We start from the raw sequence: 26111 nt of genomic DNA on the forward strand, positions 1-26111 counted from the left end.
GGGGCTTTATTGTGCTCCATTTGTTCAAGTGGGGATTAGTCGATAGTGCCCTCAAAAGAAACGAGTTACTGCAATGCCCCCCCCCCCCTCCACTTCTTCTCCAGGATTTCATTCTGAAATCCTCCAAGATCTGTTTGAGCGCTTGAGGGGAAGCTTTAAAAACTCCAAGGAATATATCCCGCCAAGCCTGGCCTCAATTCACACGTCCAAACAAGGCCTGACTCTCAAATAATGCCGTGTAATAAACAAGATGTCACGCTTTGTTTGTACGCAATAAAACACATCAATGTGGTGATTCATTGTTTACTTGTGTTTGGATTTACGGGATATGTTTTTCCTGACTGGTTAAACAATGTGGTTAAACAATGTGCTACTTTTGCAACTTGGCTCGCTCCGAACAGCCAATCAATGGCCGGAAATCGCCGCCGTCATCGAGGGCGAGTTTGCTGGCTGACGGAGGGCGAATTTGATATCATTTTAATACAGTAGAAAATTTATGTGGACCAACAGTACTAATTCTGGAGGCCCTTAGGCAGATAAAATTGATTAAATCTGATTGGACAAAAAATGTACTCTCAATTGAACTCCTCAGGCCAAAGCCCTGTCTAATATAAAATATTGCATTCAGGTGGCATCTTTGTGCCAAGCAACTATGTTGAACTGAGAAGAGGTGCTTTATTTAGTCAAGCCATAGCACTGTCTCATGGATGAAAGTGCTCTTAGCATTTGTAAGAAATTACAAACACAGGTGCTTATGCGTACTCAACTTCGGGCCATAAGGTCATGCCTGCTCGGCATTGTCATGGATAAAATGTGATAAAATGTAACCCCTTGAAGTAAATCCAGCCCCCTCACCACCACCATCACCCCCCTTTCTACCATCAATGCTCACCTTGGACACCCGCGCCGGGACAAGCCGCCCAGAGTCCCGTGTCATTGGACCTGGCAGCGGATTGCACGGTTGAAGGTTAACTGTGTTATCGTGACATTGTCACGATGCTGTCTCTGCAATTTCAGCAGCGTCCGCGCTAACAAGAACGAGGCCGCGGATGTCGATGTAGGATATTGATTTACCTTATTAGGTTAAAAAAATACAGACTAAAGTTTGAAAAGGGACTAATACCTTTGTTTTATCATTACTAAACATTATGATGATGGAGGTGATCATCATATGACAATAAAACAAAATTATCATCAATTTTAATAACAATGCATTTAATTGGACACTCTGAATTGCCCCTAGGTGTGATTGTGAGTGCGGCTGTTTGTCTTGATGCCCCCTGCGATTGGTTGGCAACCAGTTCCAGGTTGTACCCCGCCTACTGCCTGTTGACAGCTGGGATAGGCTCCACCACTTCCCGTGACCCTCGTGAGGATAAGCAGTGATGAAAATGAATGGAAGGATTAATAACAATGGTGATAAAAATAAACATTGATAGATACAAATGCAGTCAACATACTTTTAGAATTCATTTATTGTTGTAAAAAGTATTTGTCATGAGCAAGACTTGGCCACTGCCAAGAGGGGCGTGGCCACGCCACTGCTCTGGGCGGTGACACCTGTGACTCCTCACAGCTGTTTCACATTAGGACTGTGATTAGACGGCCATTTAAGTTGGATTTTTTCTCACTGGCGTTTGCCAGTTCCTTGTGCCCTGAGTTAGTGAGTTGTATTCACTGACAGTTGGAATCTCCAACACTGGGTGTAGTGTAGTGTAGTGTAGTGTAGTGTTGAGTTAGCCTCTTCACAGCGTTTCTGTGCCACCACAGTTTAGTCCCGTCTTAGTTTTTGTTTCATAGTCATTGTCAAGTCCTAGTTCCTGTTTCCTAGTCTGTCTCCTAATCATCAGACCTCGGTTCATGGCTTTTGTATCCTGCCTCGCCTAGGGTTTCTGTACCTCTGCCTTCTCGGACTGCTTACACCGTTTACGACCTCAGCTTTCGATAAGACTACGCCGAACATCATGCCCTCGTCTCGGAGTCCTGCATTTGGATCCAGCCCTGCACCAGAGGTTCGTAACAGTATTACTATTTATTAGTGGAACACTAAAAACCACAGTACTTTACTGGCAGCAGTGAGCCAGTAAATACTGTAAGTTTTTGCTGTTGTCAGCAATCTTTGAAAACACAGTATTTCACTGGATATTAATTATACTACTGTACTATGCTGTATAACGTTACAGCGAAATGTAAAACAGTGCAAAATGATGGGGCTGTACCATCTCCTGTTCCTATTCTGGGACCGTTCCATCGTGACTGGAACAGCAAAAATAGGGGTGGGGTGGGGGAAGGGAACGTGCTAATATAAAACCTATAGAGTAGCTGTTCATTGTAGTGGCTACTAGCTACCTGCGTTATAGCCTGCTTGGCCTCTGAACGAGTTTGAGGGGGGACGCATTGTTACAGAAGTCGGTTTTTGTGACCTTGAGGCAAAAGGTGGATCCAGGTGGAGGGGGATAGCCGGGAGTGTAAGGTGGATGGGGGGGAAAAAAAAATACTTATTTTCCAAAAACAAAAATGCAAAGAAAGGGTGTGGAACCAAACACTGGACGAACAAGGACTAAAAACAACGACGTTCAAAGTAATAAACATGGGGGGGAAAGTACTTACCATGACAAAAAACAAATGAACCTAATAATATACTACTCAGAAATGTGAAGTATGACTGCCAGTAAACAGGAAATTAATGCTATACAAGCAAAGTGACAAGACAATGAGGCATATCTGGGCAAGACGCAAGTACAGTAGCTATCGGGAGCTGGTAGACAACTAGGAACAGGGATCATGACAACAGAAAATGTATAAGGGACACAAAAAGATGAAACATAAAATAAAACCAAACCTAATCTAAACCAAGTCAACGTAACTACAGATTGGGTTTTAGTGTTGTATTGTTTTCGATTCAATGTTTGCATTGTATTTGCGTACAGAACTTTGTTCCAGCAGTGGTTGGAAGTTTCTGGCATCAAAGACTATTTACTGATGAAACAGATCTCACTAGTTAACATCCATCCATGCATCCATTTTCTTTGCTGCTTATCCTCACGAGGAGAGCTGGAACCTATCCCAGCTGTCAACGGGCAGGAGGGAGGGTACACCCTGAATTGGTTGACAGCCAAGCGTAGGGCACATGAAGACAGACAACAGTCGCACTTACAATCACACCTAGGGGCAATTTCAGCGTCCATCCAATTAATGTTGCATGTTTTTGAGATGTGGGAGGAAACCGGAGTGCCTGGAGAAAACCCATGCAGGAACAAGGAGAACATGCAAACTCCACACAGGCGGGTCCGGGTTCGAACCCGGAAACTCAGAACTGTGAGGCCAACGCTTTACCAGCTGAACCACCGTGGCGCCTTCACTAGTTAATATTTCAAGCTCATTTTTTTTCCCAGCCAAATGGACACAACGACTAACTCTTTGGAGGGAAAAAAAATGTGCATCGGGTGTTTATTTTTCGAAAGTTGAGGGATTTTGTTGTAATTCATGCATGAAAAGGGTAGCCGTCCCTTTTTTTTTTTTTTTTTGACTTTGCAGCTTTAGAACACATGGTGGCGCTCTGAGACCTGCATGAGAACTACAGCCCTTCCTCCCATTAGTGCGTGTGTGTGCTTTTGCAACATCATCGTCAGCCGAGTGGGGAAGTTCTCTTCAGGAAGTGGACAAAACGTTTGAAAAGCATGAAAAATGAGCTCTCATCACACCGTGGCTAACAAGCCCGGAAGGCCCGAAAACATCTCGGCAGGCATAATCGAGTTCCTGTACTACAAAAGCATTTTTTTTTTTTTGACTCCTTAAAATCAGCACATTTGGCATGAAATTGGATTTCAAGACAGAAGAAATGAGTGGTTCCAGATCTCAACCTGTGCGCAAAAAAAAAAAATCGACTTCACCTTGAGGTTCAACTGGGCTTTCACGCCTTGAAATTGCCATTTATTACGAACATATTTGGAGAGAAATTCCCCATAAATCGGTTGAAATTTGCATTTTAGTGGATTCCCTTTCTTTGGATTTCCAGCAAAAACGAGAGCAAATATTTTCCTAACTGCAATTAAAGCGGCTCGTGAGTTTTCCATCTTTTCCCCCCGTAGCCTCATTAGTTCAATAAACGAGCTTGCCTTTGCGCTTCTCCACCTTTAATCTTGCAGGGATGTTTTTGGATTATGTATGCGGCTTCATCAAAGTAAAATTTTTTTTTTTTTTTTTTTTCATGCGCCGAACTTGGAAACAGAAGTGTGGCGTTCAAGTCTCGAGTTTACCTTTTTTAAAATGTGGATTTATAGTGTACTTGCAAAAGTGCACATAAAGGGCACCATGAAATATCAATTGTGGTGTTATTATATAAAAGTGTATCTTTCATCAGTATTTATGTGAAATATCTCATACAACATCACCAGACAAAAATGTCGTAAATGCATGTAATGTGGTGGCACGGTGGCTCAGCTGGAAAAGCGTTGGCCTCACAGTTCTGAGGTCCCAGGTTCAATCTCGGACCGGCCTGTGTGGAGTTTGCATGTTCTCCCCGTGCCTTCGTGGGTTTCCTCCGGACACTCCGGTTTCCTCCCACATCCCAAAAACATCCCTCCATCCATTTTCTTTGCTGCTTATCCTCACAAGGGTCGCGGGGAGTGCTGGAGCCTATCCGAGCTGTCAAGGGGCAGTAGGCGGGGTACACCCTGAATTGGTTGCCAGCCAATCGCAGGGCACATAGAGACAAACAGACGTACTCACAATCACACCTAGGGGCAATTTAAAGTGGCCAATTAATGTTGCGTGTTTTTGGGATGTGGGAGGAAACCGGAGTGCCTGGAGAAAACCCACGCCGGCATGGGGAGAACGTTCAAACTCCACACAAACGGGGCTGGAATTGAACCTGAGTCCTCAGAACTGTGAGGCCAACACTTTCCAGCTGACCCACCATGTCGTCCCATCACAAAAACATGCAAATTAATTGGACACTCTAAATTGTAGTGTGATTGGTTGTTTGTCTCGATGTGCCCTGCGATTGACTGGCAACCAGTTCAGGGTGTACCCTGCCTCCTGCCCGTTGACAGATGGGATAGGCTCCAGCACTCCCTGCAACCCTTGTGAGGATAAGCGGCTAAGAAAATGGATGGATGTATATAGTGTGAATCAATTTATCGCCGTAGCGTGTATAAGCCCCTAACAAAACAGCAGATGTTTTTTTCACGTTTGTCTTTTCCCCTGATCCCATATGAAACCAACAGTCGTTTTTTATGATGAGGTTATGCCCCTAACATTAAGTCTATTCCTACCTAATAGTATGGAGAAAAAAAAAAGTACTTTTGATCATCATGGCTTACCAAAGTGGTGTAATTATTGATGCAAACATGTTCCATCAATAAGAAGCTGCCCTTTGTGCTTCAGTATTAAATGTCAATAGAAGCAATACAAAGCAGATTAACAAAAAACTGGTGATCATTGGAGAACATAAAAGGCACCTTTTGTGACAATGGAGTGTCTCTCTCTCTCTCTCTCTCTCTCTCTCTCTCCTTCACGCACACGACTGCGCGTTGTTGTTGCTTTTGCTTTGTTTCTGAGAATGCAATTTTTCCTTATTCTTGTGTTGGGAGCTGGCGCCAATCAATCAGCGGCTATTGAAACGCCATCAAGGCGTCCGCGCGCACACAAACCAGCAAGAAGTGCTCTTCAATTTAACGACACAATGGGACATGATTGCTGAACACAAGTTGTGGTCTGGTCACCTTTCCAAACGATTACACTTTGGCGACTGAGCTGCTTTTTCTGACTGGATTGTTTGTTCTTTTTGTAATTTTTTTTTTTTGATCTTTTGTATGAAGCCCCTCGAGGGTGCATGGGCCAACCTAGTCTACATGTGTTTTTTTGGACTTGGAGAAGGCAGGAGTATAGGGTACCGAACCCCCTGCTACGAGCTGTTCGCTCCCTGTACGGTCCGCATTGCCGGCAATAAGTCGGATTCGTTTCCAGTGAGAGTTGGACTCCGCCATGGCTGCCCTTTGTCACCGATTTTGTTCACAACTTTTATGGACAGAATTTCTAGGCTCAGCGGAGGCACAGAGGGTGTCCGGTTTGGTGGCCTCTGCATGGCATCTCTGCTCTTTGTAGATGATGTGGTTCTGTTGCCTTCATCAAGCCATGATCTCCAGCTCTCACTGGAGCAATTCGCGGCTGGGATGAGAATCGGCACCTCCAAATCAGAGACTATGGTCCTCAGTCGGAAAAGGGTGGCATGCCCACTCCGGGTCGGGGATAAGATCCTTCCTCAAGTGGAGGAGTTCAAGTATCTTGGTCTTATTCACGAGCGAGGGAAGAATGGAGTGGGAGGTCGACAGACAGATCGGTGCAGCGTCTGCAGCGATGCGGACTTTGTATCGGTCCGTTGTGGTCAGGAGGGAGCTCAGTCGAAAGACGAACCTCTTCATTTACCAGTCGATCTACGTTCTTACCCTCACTTATGGGCATGAGCTGTGTGCGAAAATGAGTTTCTTCCACAGGGTGTCCGGACTCTCCTTTAGAGATGGTGAGAAGCGCGGTTATCTGGGAGGTGCTCAGTGTCGAACCGCTACTCCTCCGCATTGAGAGGAGTGAGATGAAGTGGCTGGGGCATCTGATTCGGATGCCTCCCGGACGCCTCCCTGGTGAGGTGTTCCGGGCATGTCCCACCAGAAAGAGACGCAGAGGACGAACCAGGACACGCTGGAGAGACTGTCTCTCGGCTGGCTCGGGAACACCTTGGGATCCCTTTGGAAGAGCTTGAAGTAGTGGCTGGGGAAAGGGAAGTCTGGGTATCCCTGCTGAAGCTTTTTTCCCCGTGACTCAACCTGGAAAAGTGGTAGATAATGGCCAACACAAAAAAAGTGGCCTGTGATTGGCTTGGAACCAGTTCAGGATGTACCCCGCCTCCTGCCCAATGATAGCTTGGATAGGCTTCAGCACTCCTCCGACCCTTGTTAGAATAAGGGAATGATGTATATCATTCACAACGTTTTGGGACACAGACACAGTGAAAAATGGTGAATCCATCAAATGATTGCTTTTTAAAATTATTATAATTGCTGGTCTTGTCAGAATGAAGTGGGAGTTGATCCTAGCGGTGTTCGTGAAGCACCAAAACTCATGAAATTGTCTCAGTGGACCAACAAAACAGTCACATCCAATCGTTAAAAATAAGTGGTATTGGATTATCTGATGGCGTAGTTGTACGTAATAAAGCAACGTCCTCATTTGGTCTTCATTTAAAAAAAAAAAAAAAAAAAAAAATGGATTTCTACTCAAACTTTTTCTTTTTTTTTAGTTGATTTTTCATGTTTCTCTGAGTTGGTGATTTCTGGGCTGTTGGTTAACATGTCGCTGGACTTAATGGAAGTTGTCATTAGCAGTGAGATATTTGTTTGTTATTAGCATGGAGGAATGAAGCCAAACACATTTCCCAGACGAGACAAGATGTTGGCATCCATTTATAATAATGTGGGTGGGGGGTGTGGGGTGGGGGGGTCAGGGAACACACACACACACACACACACAAATGAGGAGAGGCTGCAGTGGTGACTGTCCTGCAAGTGGCGCCAGAATCTCACACACACACAAAAAATCATTTTAAGCATGAGCTTTCTTTCATTAATTAGCAACATTCCAACAGTCAAACGTTTTTTGTTTTGCTCTGTTGGCTCTTTTTCTGCACTTCGTCTTGTTTTCCTAAAACATGCGAAACCGCTGCCAAATAAAACCCAAACACCCAAAACAAACTATCAGCAAATCTACCCTGAGAAAGAAGGAAACAAATAAACATCAGCCATTATTTTTTTTTTTTTTTATTTTCTGTTTCCAGCAAAGCAAACAAAACCAATGATTTATGGTGGGTTCAGTGGTCCAATAGGAGCTCAGTGTTCTGTTTACTGATTGTCTTTTGTTTTTATTTTTAGCACCATAATGAACATTCAAACGAAGGCACATGCAGAAAAAAAAAACCACATTTCCCTCCATAGAAGTATGACCATCACCCTTTATATGCTAAATTATGCTCACTATGTACAAAATGTTTTCAAATCTCAGTATTCCTATTCATTGGATCACAATATATATATATATATATATATATATATATATTATATATATATATATATATATATATATATATATATATATATATATATATATATATCTATATCATTTTAAGAATGCGTACATGTTATCTGTTGACTCGTGCTTTGAAAGATGTTAGGGTTAAAATAGCTGTCAGGTAGTAGCCAAAATTGTTTTTTTTTTTTTTTTTTAACGGTGTTTTTTAGATATACAATTTTTAATGCCTTTTGTTTTGTTTTATTGCTTTGGTAAAATTCAAATGGGAGTGACAAAAACGGTGATAAGCAAGGATATGTTTCCTCTTTTTAAAAGAACTGTGTGAGTGAAAGTCTTTCTTTCCTTGAATTAATATTTTACGTTAGTTTCCGATGTCTTCGTCTCTGGTAAGGAATACTTTTAAAGGTGTTTCAAAAAAAATACTTTAGTGTGTTTTGATAAATGAAAAGGGTTCACCATGAGAATGTGAAGGTTTTTTTTTTTTTTTTTTTTAAATGGGATCTCTAGATTGCAGGTAGACCCCTGCTAAATATTTTCTGTAGAATTTGTACAGAACAACTTGTGCTATAGATTTTTGGCTGTGATTTTCTACAGAACAATAGAATTTCTCTAGAAATTCTATGGGACTTGGGTCCTAAAGTTGTATAGTTCTTTAGAAATGTTCTCTAGAAAATTATTAGCAGACATGATAGGTGGTTTGGGGTTACAACGCATTTCTGACGTCATCATGTGCTATTGTTCACCACCACAAGGGGGCATATTCGTTCCAGATTACACCTACTCAGTGAAAAATAAAATCAATATCTTTTGACTTCTCCAATTGGCTGGCGACCAGTTCAGGGTGTACCCCGCTTATCTCCCAAAGATAGCTGGGATAGGCTCCAGCACGCTCGTGTCCATCGTGAGGATAAGCGTTAATGATAATGGATGGAATAGCTTTTCACTTTTTTTGCTGAATTAGCAGCGTGATGTCAAGGCGTCACTCGGCCGTGACAATCCCCAGGCCTGATTTAAAGACAACAAGTTCACGATATCATTAATCAAGGCTGACAGAATGTCACAAATCCCGCTGCATGCTAATATTCTGGACGCTAATACCGCCGTGAGGTCTGCGGTGCCGATATTTTACGTCGTCCATAAAAAATTCTCCACCGCAGATTTTTACAGGATGTTTCTCGGGTCAACCTAACTTTCTGAGTCATTCAGCTAATCATAAGAGTCCCCACAAAAGTGACACTGCACAAACCGCACGAAAACACTTTTTTTTTTTCAGTGCAACAATGGAATACGTACGCCGGGCTTTGAATTTTAAACAGAAGATGTTTGAAGTCAGATTTCCTTGTTGTTGTTTTACAAGGTAGGTGGTTGGGCAGTAGAAACAATGTGGGGAAAGTAAAAGCTTTTTATATCACGGGGAAAAAAATGGCAGAGGGAAAGCGATAAGTTAACTCACACGAACAGCTGCTGTTGTGATTGCCTTATGTCTTCAGCTTGTCTTTTATTGAACTGCTTTTACCCTGTGCACCTTCTCAGTGACACGCCATCGGCGAGACCTCCAACAGGGCTAAACATCACTGTCGAATAGGGGGGAGATGACTGACTGACTAACTAACCAACCAACTCACCAACGTACTGACCGATTGATCGACTCACCACCAAAATGACTGACTGACCAACTACCGTAATTCCCGGCCTACAGAGCCCACCTGGTTATAAGCCTCAAGGAAATACCATTCATCCATCTGTGTCCTTAGCCGCTTATCCTCACGAGGGTCATCCATCTAATCAGCATAATTGTCTTACCAAAGCCAAATAATCAGAAACTCATGACTACTCATGTATTCAAATGTCTACTCCTTAACTACTTTAAGATAATCCATTCAACCATTTTCTTTGCCACTTATCCTCACGAGGGTCGCGGGGAGTGCTAGAGCCTATCCCAGCTGTCAACGGGCAGAAGGCAGGGTACACCCTGAACTGGTTGCCAGCCAATCGCAGGCCACATGGAGACAAACAGACGCACTCACAATCGCACCTTAGGGCAATTTCGAGTGTCCAATTAATGTTGCATGTTTTTGGGATGTGCGAGGAAACCGGAGCGGCCGAAGAAAACCCACGCAGGCACGGGGAGAACATTCAAACTCCACAGACGGAGGGCCAAGACTAAACGGGGTCCTCAGAACTGTGAGGCCAACAGTTTGCAGCTGTGCCACCGCTGCACTGTAATTCATCTAAATTCTAATGCTCCGTCATAAAAATATGATTCCAAAATCCGCCACCTGTATTCATGCCGTGGGAGATGTTTGAGAACACGGGATTACGCTACATTCTTTTACGCCAGCTTTTTTTTTTCTTTCCTTTTTTGCCTTTTTATTGGGCTGTTATGGGAGCGCCTCGTAAAAGTCATTTTAATACAAGCTGAGTGCACTCAGGCAAAAGAAAGCTCAGCTGACAATTCAAGAGCCTCACATGAACAAAGTCAAATAATACAAAACACACTCACACACATTCCACTCTGGAACACGATGGAGTTGCAACATCCAAACGGATGGATGTGAACTCTGAACTCAACTGTCACGTTTGTCCAAGTCACCCGGGGATGCGCGCTCGCCTCATGAATATTCATGTGCTCATTTGCATATTTTACACATCACTGCCACCGGGAGGGAACCATCGGCAATTCCTCCCACAAAATGTTGCATGCGGCCCAAAAAATATATTGCCCTACGCAGAGAATATTTCACATTCAGTGTATAAAACATACTGTCTATTAGAATACAAAGTGTAATGTAGATTTGAGCTCCAAAGACATTTTTCCCCATAGGAAATAATCTAGTCTGTGTTTTACTGATATTAAAACCATTCACATCTGGACCGGCAATGTTTAAAGTCTCATTTGAACATTCCTGACTGTCATAATTTAAATAATGTAAAACTGCCTTTGGGAACGTGCGAGTTCCCTTAAAAAAAAAAAAAAAAAAGTCCTGGAATTCGCCCAAGATGGCTGCTCGATAGCAATAGCTGTTGACACTGATGTCCGGGGCTAATTTTTTAAAAACATTACGTGAAGCCTCAAAGTGGCCTAAAACGATTTCCTGTTAAAGGGGAAATCCAGTAGTTTGCATGAACAGGGTATCAATAGGTCATGCAATATGTATCCTATTTTGACAATGTGATGTTAAATCCTCTCTCATTTAATAGTGTTTAAGAAGATTTTTATCGACAATGACAAATTTTCAGGGGCGCTGCCATTTTCGCAAGTCACAGGATCTACGTTGGCGTATGTGACGTGTACCGTGCCGTTCCAAATGCTGGATTACATGGGACACCATTATGCCCACCGCTGATTTTTCGGATTTATCCTCATTTGATGAAGAAATAGCAGTATCGGTTGATCGAGAAGACGGAGGAATACTTCCATATGAATTTGAACCTGTGGCTGTAATGTTGAATATTCGGATGGTTCTTCGGGCAGGAATGACGCAGAGTCTAACGAGCGAGCTCTGTGGCGGGCCGGGAGCCGAGCTTTTCAGGTGGTAGAGGCCTTTAGCCGAGCTTCGGTGGTGGCGGAGGCCTTTAGCCTAGCTTTGGCATCTGGGGCTAACGACCTTTGCTCGCTTCGTTAGCCCCCGAAGCTATGCTAAAGGCTTCCCCAGACGTCGAAGCTCAGCTCGCAGGCTGCCGCCAGAGCTTGTGGCCTGCCTTTGGTGGCGGCGGAGGCCTTTAGCCTAGCTAGGCGTCCGGGGCTAACGAAGTGAGCGGAGCTCAGCTAAAGGCCTCCGCCATCTAAAAGCTCGGGTCGCGGCCAGCCGCCGAGCTCGCTCGTCAGACTCCGCGTCATTCCCGTTCAAAGAACCATCCGAATATTCAACATTAATTCCAGCCACAGGTTCAAATCTGTATGGAAGTATTCCTCCATCCTCCCGATCAACCGATACTGCTATTTCTTTATCAGATGAGGATAAAGTTGAGAAATCAGCGCTGGGCATAATGGTGTCCCATGTAAGCCAGAGTTTGGAACGGGACGTAACACGTCACATCCGCGCACGTAGGTCATGTGACTCGCGAAAATGGCAGCGCCCATGAAAATTCGTCATTGTCGATTAAAAAATCTTCTCAAAACACTATTAAATGAGAGAGGATTTAACATCACATTGTCAAAATGGGATACATATTACATTACCAATTAATACACTGATCATGCAAAGCACTATATTTCCCCTTTTTAAATTCTTGATGTGGGTCCTTGTGACTTTTCATGTGCCCTGTTATTATAGACACATCCATCCAATTTTATATTGATTGGTAAAACTGTCCTGCTCTATTTTTTTTTTTTTAACTCTTTAGGGGGCCAAACTAAATGATCTTTGTGGGAGATCCAATCCTCCAAAGACCAGACTAGACTTGTATCTTCCCTGAGGCCGAGTGTCGTGTTTACATATCATCCGCATGTCGCTTTGGTGCATGGACTTGGCTGAAGCCATCAAAGCTAAGAGATAAATTGCACTTTAAGAGCTAATAACAGTTGGGCTGGCTGCACCCGATCTTCCTGACTGCCCGAATCACGCACTCGGTCATTATTTGAGAGGCGTGTCGCTCTCCCCCTTTTCTTCCTTTTGACCCGACAACAACAACTACACTTGGAGGCTGCAGGTGCCGTGGGATCAATCTGTTGGGGGGGCCGGGGTGTCACTGCTTTTACAAGAACAGTAATACTAGCTCGTCAATGCTGTTTCACATTCTATGTTAGCATTAAGCTAGCAGACTATAATTAGGCAAATTGCACGGTTTCTATGTGTTGCCGCTCCGTGGGTTGAAACAGCACTTGTTTGTCCACCTACCCCCAAACGGGTAATGTGATAAACAAACCAGTAAGGTATTTATTAAACAGGTCAGGTGATGATCAGTAGATGATGAAATGCATGAGTTGACGATAAGGTTTTAGGTTAAGAGTTAAAAATAAACTGGTGTGTTAATGAGGTGATGATGACTAGAAGGGTGGGTTGACATTGCCATTTAATTAAGCAGTCGTCGTAAGGTGATGATTAGTCGGGTCAAGTGATGGTCATAGGTCGGATAAGGTGAGGTTTAGAAGGGTGAGGTGATCCGGTGAGTCGTATGAGACGAGTGACGACCCTGTTAGTTATGACAGAACCCCAGACATGTGAGATCAAACAGATAAGATGAGGAATGAATGCGGTTGGCCATTATTACCGTAATTTCCGGCCTGTAACTCGTGACTTTTTTCACACTCTTTCAACCCCGCATCTTATGTGGTGATGCAGCTAATTTGTGCATTTTTTTTTCTTACGGCCGCAAGGGGGCACTCAAGCGGAAAAGGTAAGAGAGAGACCGGTGGAATATATGTGCCGAGGAAGTGACTTTTTACGGTCCGGCCCTGTTAGCGCTGCGCTAGCGTGTCACTGCCGTGTCTCAGTGTTTTTTTTTTTTTTTTTTTTTTTTTTTTTTTTTTAAACCAGACTTGTTAGCGCGCCGTCGCTAGCATTAAACTCTCTGTGTACCGTCTTTCTTTGTAAATATCTTGTTTCAATGTGGGCACTCGTGGCTTTTACACAGCTGGGGCGTATGTATGTACCAAATGGTATTTCCTTGAAAAATGTACTCGGTGAGTCTTATCACCAGGTGCATTCTGTGGGCCGGGGATGACGGTACATGGGCATGTGCTTTTTTTCATGTATTAAAAAAAGAGTGGTTGACGATGAGAAAATGATTGAAGAGGTGAGTCAAGGAGTTGATGGTTGATTAGTGCTATGTATTGATGAGTAGTAAACAGGTTTGGTGATGATGAAGTCAAGCGAACTGAATAGTATGTGTGCGAGTTGATGTTTGGACAAATATACCGATTAGATGGATGAAATGATGACTAGATGGGGTAGTAACAACGAGTAGATAAGTTAGGTGACTGAGTTCTGCTATCTGATGATAAATTGGGTCAGATGAGGAATAGATGTTTGAGTTGATTACAGTAATTCCTGGCCTACAGCGCGCACCTGGTTATAAGCCTCACCCAGTACATTTGTAAAGGAAATACCATTTGGTACGTACATACGCAAATGCAGCCCTGTGGGGGCACAAACCAGTGCAATCTGTAGGCCGGTCCCAAGCCCGGATAAATGCAGAGGGTTGCGTCAGGAAGGGCATCCGGCGTAAAAACTGTGCCAAACAAATATGAGCGTTCATCTAAAGAATCCCATACCGGATCGGTCGTGGCCCGGGTTAACAACGCCCGCCCCCCCGGCACTGCTAACCTGCAGGGCGTTGGTGGAAATTCAGCTACTGTGGGTCAAAGTCAAAGAAGAGGAGGAAGTCGGATCCATCGTCAGAAGAAAAAGAGGAATGCACAGAGCCTACAACTGACTGTAGGGACTTTGAATGTTGGGACCATGACAGGAAAAGCTCAGGAGTTGGTTGACATGATGATTAGGAGAAAGGTTGATATTCTGTGCATCCAAGAGAGCAGGTGGAAAGGAAGTAAGGCTAGAAGTTTAGGAGGAGGGTTTAAATTATTCTACCACGGAGTAGATGGGAAAAGAAATGGAGTAGGGTTTTTTTTAAAGGAAGAGCTGGCTAAGAATGTCTTGGAGGTGAAAAGAGTATCAGAGCGAGTGATGAGACTAAAATTTGAAATTGAGGGTGTTATGTATAATGTGGTTAGCGGCTATGCCCCACAGGTAGGATGTGACCTAGAGTTGAAAGAGAAATTCTGGAAGGAACTAGATGAAGTAGTTCTGAGCATCCCAGACAGTGAGAGAGTTGTGATTGGTGCAGATTGTAATGGACATATTGGTAAAGGAAACAGGGGCGATGAAGAAGTGATGGGTAAGTACGGCATCCAGGAAAGGAACTTTGGGGGACAGATGGTGGTGGACTTTGCAAAAAGGATGGAGATGGCTGTAGTGAACACTTATTTCCAGAAGAGGGAGGAACATATAGTGACCTACAAGAGCGGAGGTAGAAGCATGCAGGTGGATTATATTTTGTGCAGACGATGTAATCTGAAGGAGGTTACTGACTGTAAAGTAGTGGTAGGGGAGAGTGTAGCTCGACAGCATAGGATGGTAGTGTGTAGGATGACTCTGGTGGTGGGTAGGAATATTAAGAAGACAAAGGTAGAGCTGAGAAAGGAAGAATGTTGTGCGGCCTTTCGGAAAGAGGTAAGACAGGCTCTCGATGGAAAGCAGAAGCTCCCGGAAGACTGGACAACGACAGCCAAGGTAATCAGAGAGACAGGCAGGAGAGTACTTGGTGTGTCTTTTGGTAGGAAAGGGGAGAAGGAGACTTTGTTGTGGAACCCCAAAATACAAGGAGTCATACAAGGAAAGAGATTAGCGAAGAAGGAGTGGGATACTGAGAGGACTGAGGAGAGGCGAAAGGAGTACATTGAGATGCGACGTTGGGCAAAGGTAGAGGTGGCAAAGGCTAAACAAGAGGCATATGAAGACATGTACACCAGGTTGGACACGAAAGAAGGAGAAAAGGATCTCTACAGGTTGGCCAGACAGAGGGATAGAGATGGGAAGGATGTGCAGCAGGTAAGGGTGATTAAGGATAGAGATGGAAATGTGTTGACTGGTGCCGGTAGTGTGCTAAATAGATGGAAAGAATACTTTGAGAAGTTGATGAATGAAGAAAATGAGAGAGAAGGAAGAGTTGAAGAGGCAAGTGTGAAGGACCAGGAAGTGGCAATGATTAGCAAGGGGGAAGTCAGAAAAGGCACTACAAAGGATGAAAAATGGAAAGGCAGTTGGTCCTGATGACATACCGGTAGAGGTATGGAAGCAATTTGGAGAGATGGCTGTGGAGTTTTTGACCAACTTATTCAACAGAATACTAGCGGGTGAAAAGATGCCTGAAGAATGGAGGAAAAGTGTTCGAGTTCCCATTTTTAAGAACAAAGGGGATGTTCTGAGCTGTGGGAACTATAGAGGAATAAAGTTGATGAGCCACACAATGAAGTTATGGGAAAGAGTAGTGGAGGGTAGACTCAGGACAGAAGTAAGTATCTGCGAGCAACAGTATGGTTTCATGCCTAGAAAGTACCACAGATGCATTATTTGCCTTGAGGATGCTAGTGGAAAAGTACAGAGAAGGTCAGAAGGAGCTACATTGTGTCTTTGTGGATCTCGAGAAAGCCTATGACTGAGTACCAAGAGAGGAACTATGGTACTGCATGCATAAGTCTGGTGTGCCAGAGAAGTATGTTAAAATAGTTCAGGACATGTATGATGGCAGCTGAACAATGGTGAAGTGTGCCTTAGGTGTGACCGAGGAATTTAAGGTGGAGGTGGGACTGCATCAGGGATCAGCTCTGAGCCCCTTCCTGTTTGCAGTGGTAATGGATAGGCTGACAGATGAGGTTAGACTGGAATCCCCTTGGACCATGATGTTCGCAGATGATATTGTCATATGCAGTGAAAGCAGGGAGCACGCAGAGGAACAATTGGAAAGATGGAGACATGCACTGGAAAGGAGAGGAATGAAGATTAGCCGAAGTAAAACAGAATATCTGTGCGTGAATGAGAAAAGTAGAGGGGGAAGAGTGAGGCTACAGGGAGAAGAGATAGCGAGGGTGGACGACTTCAAATACTTGGTCAACAATACAGAGCAATGGAGAGTGTGGTCAGGAAGTGAAGAAACTCGTCCAAGCAGGTTGGAACAGCTGGCGAAAGGTGTCTGGTGTGTTATGTGACAGAAGAGTTTCTGCTAGGATGAAGGGCAAAGTTTACAAAACAGCGGTGAGGCCGGCCATGATGTACTGATTAGAGATGGTGGCACTGAAGAAACAACAGGAAGCAGAACTGGTGGTGGCAGAAATGAAGATGTTGAGGTTCTCAGGTTGGCTAGGATTAGAAATGAGCTCATCTGAGGGACAGCCAAAGTTGGATGTTTTGGAGACAAGATTTGAGAGCAGACTTTGATGGTTTGGACATGTTCAGAGGCAAGAGACCGAGTATATTGGTGGAAGGATGCTGAGGATGGAGCTCCCAGGCAAAAGAGCGAGAGGAAGACCAAAGAGAAGGTTTATGGATGTGGTGAGGGAGGACATGAGGGCAGTTGGGGTTAGAGAGGAAGATGCAGGAGATAGGCTAAGATGACACGCTGTGGCGACCCCTAACGGGACAAGCCGAAAGGAAAAGAAGATACGCCGCAGCTGTGTAAAAGCCACAAGTGCCCACATTGAAACGAGATACTTACAAAGAAAGACGGTATGCAGAGTTTAACACTAACAATACTGCCATGCTAATGCTAGCGTCACGCTAAGGCCGCGCTAACAGGGTCGGTTAAAAGTCACTTCCTCGACACATTTGTTCCACCGGTCTCACGCTTACCTTTTCCGCTCGAGTGCCCCCTTGCGGTCAGTAGAAATAAATGCGCAAACTAGCCGCATCATCGCATAAACCGCAGGGCTGAAAGCGTGTGGGGAAAAGTCGTGGTTTATAGGCCGGAAAGATTAGTTAAGTGAGATGAGGATGAGATGGGTATTTTGATGATGATAAAACAAGATGATTATTTTAAGGTAGTTAAGGAGTAGACGTGTGAATAGATGAGTAATCATGAGTTTCAGATTATTTGGCTTTGGTAAAACGAATTTGGTGAGAGAAGTATGTTGATTAGATGGACGAGTTGAGAAGATGGGACCGATAACTTGTAGTGATGACGAGTTGGATGAGATGAGGACGAGATGGGTGAGTTGATTAGTTGTGTGAATTGCTGTGTTGTATACAGTTTGGACATGATTAGTCGAGTGAAATTAGCCTAGTGGTCCCCCCCCCACCGTCTTGAAATCTTTCCTATCAGGTGTGCGGAGGTGCACCCTAGTTTGAAAACCACTGAATCAGTTGTAGACAGGTATGTGGACCGTGATCAAATGAGGTGACAAGATTAGGTTTGTTGATGAATGTACATCGAAACTGATGATTAGTTTGATCATTAGATTAGATTGATGATTGCTAATTGGTGAGGATCAGTCCAGCGTGGGGGAAAAACATGAACTAAGGAGATTCTAACTATGCAAAGAAGACAAAGGGAAGGTTATTGTGTTCATGTTGTGTGTTCACTGAAAGGTGAAGCAGACAATTTGTCCTCTGTTATTGCCGGTGTGTGTGTGAGTGATGGCTCGTGTCGGCGCAGAAGTGTTATGTGCGTACGCCAGAGTGTGAAATGAACGCCACCTTATACCCAACTGGGCCCCTCCTCTGAGCCACACAGCAACCCCGCCAGCGAACATCACCAAGTCAGTCAAGCAGTGTGTACGTGTATGTGTGTGTGGGTGTTTGTGTGGGAGGGGGGATGATAGACTTTTCTGCAATTTGACATTTAAAGCAGTGTTTGTAGGTCAGGCCTGGTAGCCTGGCTGTGAGAAAAATATTGTGCGTATTAGTCACTCGGACTCATTTGTGCTGTTAGCGTAGCGACAATCATGCTAACGAGCTCAATGTTGTCTGTTTGCCCGACGGATGGAAGGGAAAGTGAGGAACATCGGTGGAAGTCATCAATCTTTCTTGTTTTGCAGTGAACTGCTTATATATTGTGGATTTTTGCTGTTGTTGTTGTTGCTGCTGTGAAATAGGTTTTGACAGTATAGATGCACGTCAGAATTTGGGGTTGAGTGCATTCAGGGTACTATCACATTGGTATTTTTACGCATCTAACATTTAAAATGTATTCAAAGTAGCTTGAGGACAAGTGTTTTAATCCTCTTGGTCACTCAGCTGTATGAGAAGTGTCAAACTGCCTCTTTCCTCACTTTGTTGGAGCCGTGTGGCATTACATTGCCTCAAAATTGAAAGTTTAGATGTTTTCTAGGCAATAGAAGTGAAAATAGGCCCGCTACAGTTCAATAAGCTTATTTTTCATGCTTCACAGCAAAGAGATTTTTTTTTTTTTTTTTTTTTTTTTTTTTTTTTTAGGCACGGCATCTTGAGACTTTTTGGTGGGTCTAGTCATGATAGTACAGAACGCCTAAAAGGACAAACTTTCTCATTACAATGAGTAACTTACTCACAATCCACTTTCTCATTTCCCAAGTTTCTCATTACAATGAGAAGGTTTTTCATTACAATGAGTACCTTACTCATTGGAACATTGGAAAAAAAAACTTGAAAAAAACTTGTTACTCATTGGGACATTGAAAAAAAATAACTTCTCATTGTAATGAGTAAGTTACTCACTCATTCAAATGAGAAACTGGCTCATGAGTAAGTTACATGTGTGACTCACTACCGCCTCTAATCATAACACATTCCGACACCGTTTTTTTAGAGGGCAAAAACACGGACAAAAGTCCACCACACAGGGTTGAAAGTGCCCACCGATAATCAGGAAGTCCTCTAAAAAAATGAAAATAAAAAGTGCAGGCTCTGCAGATGGAGAGCGAGGAACCCCAAAACGTGGGCGAGCATCAACCCGTGTGCCAACAATGTAAACAACCTGATTGGTGTTTTGCGACAGGAGTGATGAGAGTGACAGCCGGCCGGGTGGGAAGCGACACGCCGCTATAAAAAGGTCGTCCCGTTGTCCACCCACACGTCACTTTGAAATGGAAAAAAAAAAAAAAAAAGCCAAAGACGGGAAGAAGCAAAACAAAACCATGTGTGCTTACTTTCCACAGCTTTTCCACTCGCCACTGATAGCCGCCATTACTGTCAATTAGCTGCTGGAACATGACTAATAACGACATGTTATGTAAGCCTTGGCTGGCTCGCCACATGGCGGTCCGAGGTGGGACTCTCGTCTCCGCGATGATTATCAAACTACAACATCTTTATCTCCCCCAGCATAATGCAGCATAATTAACAGCAAGAAGAAGAGGCATGGAAGGTCCCTAGCTACAGAGATATCATTCAAACATGTATTTTTTTCCCCTTTAGACTGAGGAATGAGCACTACATGGTTGAAGTGAACGCAACTCATTTCACACAAGCAGCAATTTGGTAGATGAACAAATCTTCTGAAAAAGAGGTTTCAAGATGGGTTTTGACACTCATGGTTGATGGTTATGTTGGAACTAAACATAAAACAAAAAGAATTACTGTCATTTCCGGCGTACACAGCGCACCTGGTTATAAGACTCACCCAGTACATTTGTAAAGGAAATACCATTTGGCACATACATATGCGGCACCTGTGCAAAAGCCGCAAGTCTCCATATTGAAACCCACATTGAAACACGAGATATTTGCAAAGAAAGACAGTACACAGAGTTTAATACTAGCGACGCCTTGCTAACGCTAATGCTAGCGCTACGCTAACAGGGCCGGTTACCAAAAAAAAAAAAACCAAACATACCGGTAAAAATCACAGAGACATGGCAGTAACACTCTAGCGCAGCGCTAACAGGGCCGGTTAAAAAAAACATTGAAACCAACATTGAAACACAAGATATTTACAAAGAAAGATGGTACACAGAGTTTAACGCTAGTGCCGCTGCGCTAACGCTAACAGTGCCCCGTTAACGCTAATGCTAGCGCCACGGCACTAACAGGCGCCAGTTAAAAACGAAAAAAAAAAAAAACAAGGTAAAGTTGCAGTTGCAACACAGTAGCACAGCACTAAGAGGGCTGGCCGGTTATAAAAAAAAAAAAAAAAAAAACTTAAATCACTGAGACGCGGCAGTAACATAGCAGCAACACGCTAGCACAGCGCTAACGCCAGCGCAGCGCTAAGAGGGCCGGTTAAAAAAAAAAACATTGAAACTAACATTGAAACACGAGATATTTACATAGAAAGATGGTACACAGAGTTTAACGCTAATGCCGCTGGGCTAATGCTAGCAGTGCCCTGTTAACGCTAATGCTCGCGCTGCCGCGCAAAAAGGGCCAGTTAAAAACAAAAAAAAAAAAACAAGGTAAAGTTGTAGTTGCAACACGGTAGCACAGCACTAACAGGGCCGGTTAAAAAAAAAAAAATTAAATTACTGAGACGCGGCAGTAACACAGTAGCGCAGCGCTAACGGGGCCGGACCGATAAAAGTCACTTCCTCGGCACATATATTCCACCGGTCTCACTCTTTCCTTCTCCGCTCGAGTGCCCCTTTGCGGCCGTTTATATAAAAAAAATTGAAAAAAAATGCACAAATTAGCACCATCACCGCATAAGATGCAGGGTTGAAAGCGTGTGAAAAAATTGGCGGCTTATAGGCCGGAAATTACGGTACACACTACACATAGCTTCCGCTTCGGCTAACATGTCCATTCATCTTAATAGTGACACACAATGGAAATCGCTAAAGTTGGGCTAGTAAATAACATTGTAACAACTACATACAGTACTTCTGGTAGTTTAAGAGGGAACAGACAACGAAAAAAAGAGTCAGCAAAAACAAAAAATCCGTAACTCTCATCTCTGAGACAACACAAGCAATACATAATACAGTAACAGCAATGACTTCTGGTTTCAGAAGTTGCAGGCAAAGATATAAGTGACAATAAAAGACAAAAAAAAAATAAGCATTTGGTTCGAGAGGGTGCATATGCAGAAGATAGACAACAACAACAATTAGAAACAAAATAGGAATAGCAACATCTTTTGTTTTGCGAGAGGATGGACAAAGAGAAAAAAACAGAAACCCCCCCCAGGTGAGCGTATGTTTTTTTTTTTTTTGGGGGGGGGGGAGCGCTCGGTGCGTGTTTGAGTTTCCCTTTCAAGCGAAATACTCTTCGTATGTTGCGTATGAGTCATGTTGCTTGGGCTGTACTGATTGCATCTCCTCCTTTCATCCAATGTGTTTACACTTACAACTTTTCCACGCATGGTCCGCTTGTCCGCGATGCGCCCGCGTGTCGGAACTGCCCGGGTTCGGTGTGTGTGTGTGTGTGTGTGTGTTTGTGTGTAAAAGGCGTCTGCAAATATGGATGTGGAAAAACAACAAAGGCGTCAAAGGTATTCACACTTTGTACTTACAATAAGTACAAGTACAGACAGATGTGGAAAAAAAAAGTTTCAACTCATTCACTCAATTAAAAGTGAAAAAAAAAAGTGCAGACTGAAAAGTAGCGGAAGAAAAGTGAAAATGTTTTTAATATTAATGGCGTGCGGTACTCGTTTAAATAACTTGCCGGCGATATTTTTGAAACAAATAGCTAGCGATGGCTCAGTCTTTTATACAAAAACAAAACAGAAGCTTCAAAATTTTCCCCACTGACGACTCTTTTGAAGCTAAGCAGCAAGAACAAAAACAAAAAACTGCAAAAATGATTTTTTTAATTTTTATCGTTCCACAAACAACCTCCACCACTCTATTCCATATCTTAACTTGGAAGAGTTGAAAATCTGTCTTCCTTGGCAGAGGTCACACCATTTCCAGTCGCTGAAGTAACGGCTCGGGTTTCGGATCGCCGCTGAGATCCCGACGTCTTTGACCTTCAGATAAGAAGAAGGAAGGACGTTCGGCAACAATGTCGGCATCGAACCGCGTGAGCGGAAGCCCGAAGAGGACGTGATGGGACGACATAAGTAGTCCTCGGACTATTGTTCGCGACGGGCCTTTGTTAGTGCCAGGTAATTGTTAACACCAGGTCACGCCAAGGTGACTCAAATAATGACTGATAATAGGAGAGCGATAATAGAGCAGCGTAAATAATGGAGTATCATCCTGATTTATGGCGCCGAGCATGACTGGTTAGAATGGCTGCCTCGCAGTTCGAATCCCGGCCCCACGTGTGTGGAGTTTGCATGTTGTCCCCGTGCCTGCGTGGGTTTTCTCCTCCCACATCCCAAAAACATGCAGCATTAATTGGACACGAAATTTCCCCAAGGTGTGATTGTGAGTGCGGCTGTTTGTCTCGATGTGCCCTGCGATTGGCTGGCAACCAATTCAGGGTGTACCCCGCCTCCTCCCCGCTGACAGCTGGGATAGGCTCCAGCACTCCCGTGACCTTTGTGAGGATAAGCGGCTCAGAAAATGGATGGATGGATTATCTTAAAGTAGTTAAGGAGTAAACATTTGAATACATGAGTAATCATGAGTTTCTGATTATTTGGCTTTGGTAAGACATGTTTAGTGAGACAAGTATGCTGATTAGATGGATGACCCTTGTGAGAATAAGCGGCGAAGAAAATGAATGGATGAATGAACAATGCAAAGCCTGCATGTTGCATGTTTCACATTGAGATCATTCAATCTCGGTTGTTTGGAGGTTTTGTCATAAACCAATGGTGCACGGGCAGACCCAAATGCAGGACTCCAAGACGAGGACATGATGTTCAGTGGGTTTTATTATAAACGAAAGTTGTGCATGACAACACAATCCAAGAAGGCAGGATCCAAAACACAAGAAATACGTCCGATAACTATGAGTCAACTATAGAGCATAACCAAAAGCGTGACTGGAGTGTAATGGGGCAGTGGCGGAGTAGCCCTGCATGCGGGAAAGCATACTCAACAAACTCCAACTTAAATACGTTGTCTAATCACAGTGCCTCATGTGACAGCTGTGACCGGCGACAGGTGTCAGAGATGAAACCGCTCACAGCGGTGGCCAGGCCACACCCCTCTTGGGCGTGGTCCAGCCTTGCTCATGACAGGTTTATAATTACTGTAATTTCCATTCATTTGTTAATGGCATTTAATGAACTTGGAGTGAAAAACAGCTTTGGGCAAGCAAGACAGGAGTCTTCTTTTCCTTTTCTCACATTAATTTTATATGTTAGTTTCCCATTTCTTGACAGTGAGTGAGAAGGACTACTTAAAGAGTTTTTTTTAAAAACACGTTTAAGTGTATTTTTTATGACCTCTCTGTGTTTTTCTCGTATTTTCTACCTATCTGGATGGTCTGGAACTTATCTCCGGCAATTAATAACGTTTGACTGAAGTGGTAATGTCTTCACTTGTTGGCTGTTATCTGATTGATCAGCTGCCAGCCTCGCTGTGACGCTCGTGTTTTGTGGCATTGAGCCCCTCAGGAACCGTCAAGCTTTTGATACTGATGAACTAAAACAAAAAAAAAACAAATCATCCTTTTTTTTGTTTGATAGGAAAACTGCTCAGCATCATTCACCTCTCATTGTTTCACATTTGTTTTCCTCGCGGCCTCCATTTTATATCAAAGATCGTAATCCTTGCTGGGCGGTCAACTCTCGCTCTAGCCAGAAGGTTTGGAGCATAAAAGATGAATCCCCCCCTCCAGGCTGAAGCTTTTATCGCTTCAGCTCGGTCATTTAGGGTTTTATGGACAGCTTTTATTGTAGATTAAAAAAAAAAAAGCTTGTTATTGTGCCTTTCGCGCAGCTCAATCATTTCTACCCGAATTCCAAAATAAGCGTTTTGGGATTAGAAAGTGAAAAAATACAGAATGTGGTCGGAGACATGGTACAAATGATCCAGATCCATTCAAACTTTGGTCCCTTCTGGAACTGATCAATTTTTCGGCTTTAGCGGAGATCTGATGGCGGGAGCAGATCCTGGATACAAGCGGCCGAAATGAGTTTCCTCCGCAGGGAGTCCGGGCTCTCCCTTAGAGATGGGGTGAGAAGCTCGGTCATCCGGGAGGGGCTCAGTGTCGAGCCGCTGATCCTCCGCATTGAGAGGAGCCAGATGAGGTGGCTGGGGCATCGGATTCGGATGCCTCCCAGACGACTCCCTGGTGAGGTGTTCCGAGCATGTCCCACCGGAAAGAGACCCCGGGGACGAATCAGGACACGCTGGAGAGACTATGTCTCAAGGCTGGGAATGCCTCGGGATCCCTCCAGAAGAGCTGGAAGAAGTGGCTGGGGAAAGGAAAGTCTGGGTATCCCTGCTGAAGCTACTTTCCCCGCATCCTGACCCGGAAAAGCGGTAGATAATGGATGGATGGACACATACGAGTTTAATTTATTCTGTGACTACGGTTGTATCTCGAAACATTTGTATCTGAAATTATCTTTTTCCATTGAACTTAATGGAAATACCATTAATCCGTTCCAGCCTCCCACCTTAAAATGTATTGTTTTGCTTTTTAATAAAAGTACCACTCCGGAATATCCATCCATCCATTTTCTTAGCCGCTTATCCTCACAAGGGTCACAGGGAGTGCTTGAGCAGGAGGCGGGGTGAACTGGTTATCAGCCAATTGCAGGGCACATGGAGACAAACAGCCGCACTCACAATCACACCTAGGGGCAATTTAGAGTGTCCAATTAATGTTGCAAGTTTTTTGGGATGTGGGAGGAAAACAACTCGGAGAAGTGCAAGAAAATGGATGCATGGGGAAAAAAAAAGCACACGGGGCACTCAAAATACTCAATTAACCAAATGAAATACAAAAAAAAAAAAGTAACAAATACAGGGAACTGGAAAACAAGAACTGAGACAGGCGAGGAAACTAATTGCAGGCAAATTGACGAGACACACTTGGACATGACACGGTCGGCTGGAGGAAGCTGACTGGAAGACGCAAGAAGCACGTTTGTCAAAAACAGGTGGGGATGAAAACCCAATGACGAGACATAAAATGAAAAGTATGTATATTATGTACTGTATTATGTCTGTGCATATAATTGTTGCTTCCAGAGAATTTGACTTGTTTATAAATGTTTACACATACTGCAAATGGAAGCATCGGACTGAAAAAAAAAAAAATGGAAGGCCATTTAGGCGGGAGGTGGTTGGAATGTGGCAAAACCTGAATTCAATTCAAAGTATAAAACGTGTTTGTGTGTGTTTAGTAAGATAGCATGCACACATATTTGACTTTTAAATATATAAAGTGATTTTAAATTTAAAAACTCTGCAGCCAAGTGAACTTTTCGCACCTGTGATTCACCGCTTCTGGGTTCTTCCCTTCCGATGAAAGACAAGACTCATCAAGGCTCATTCGGTTTGCTCAATGAACCGAGTCTTGTCTTGTGTCTGTCTTGTTTTTTATTAGTTTGGATGATGCGGGGGGTTCACTGTACTGTACAAAACTCATAAAAACGATTGTTTAAAAAAAAAAAAAAAAAATCGGTGCGGTTGCAGGGGTTCACTATACACCGTCAGGGACCCCGCGGGACGGATGTAAGAAAACGCGATGGGCAAACGTGACAGGCTG

The 26111-nt window shown here is 43.7% G+C and overlaps 1 protein-coding gene across 7 annotated transcripts in view; it reads left to right on the forward strand.

The window, feature by feature from the left end:
* znf385d (zinc finger protein 385D) overlaps nucleotides 1-26111 on the forward strand; it is a 143609-nt gene that overhangs the window by 5319 nt on the left and 112179 nt on the right. For 6 of the 7 annotated variants that reach the window (XR_009795216.1, XR_009795215.1, XM_061821382.1 and 3 more), the window contains exon 1: nucleotides 1657-2012. The gene's annotated coding sequence lies outside the window, so the exon portion shown is untranslated. Of the gene's footprint in view, nucleotides 1-1656; nucleotides 2013-26111 lie in introns of those variants that run through there. The other variant, XM_061821378.1, reaches the window with a different exon arrangement.

Source organism: Syngnathoides biaculeatus, chromosome 5 (genome assembly GCF_019802595.1).
Source record: "Syngnathoides biaculeatus isolate LvHL_M chromosome 5, ASM1980259v1, whole genome shotgun sequence".
In the NCBI taxonomy this organism is placed as follows: domain Eukaryota; kingdom Metazoa; phylum Chordata; class Actinopteri; order Syngnathiformes; family Syngnathidae; genus Syngnathoides; species Syngnathoides biaculeatus.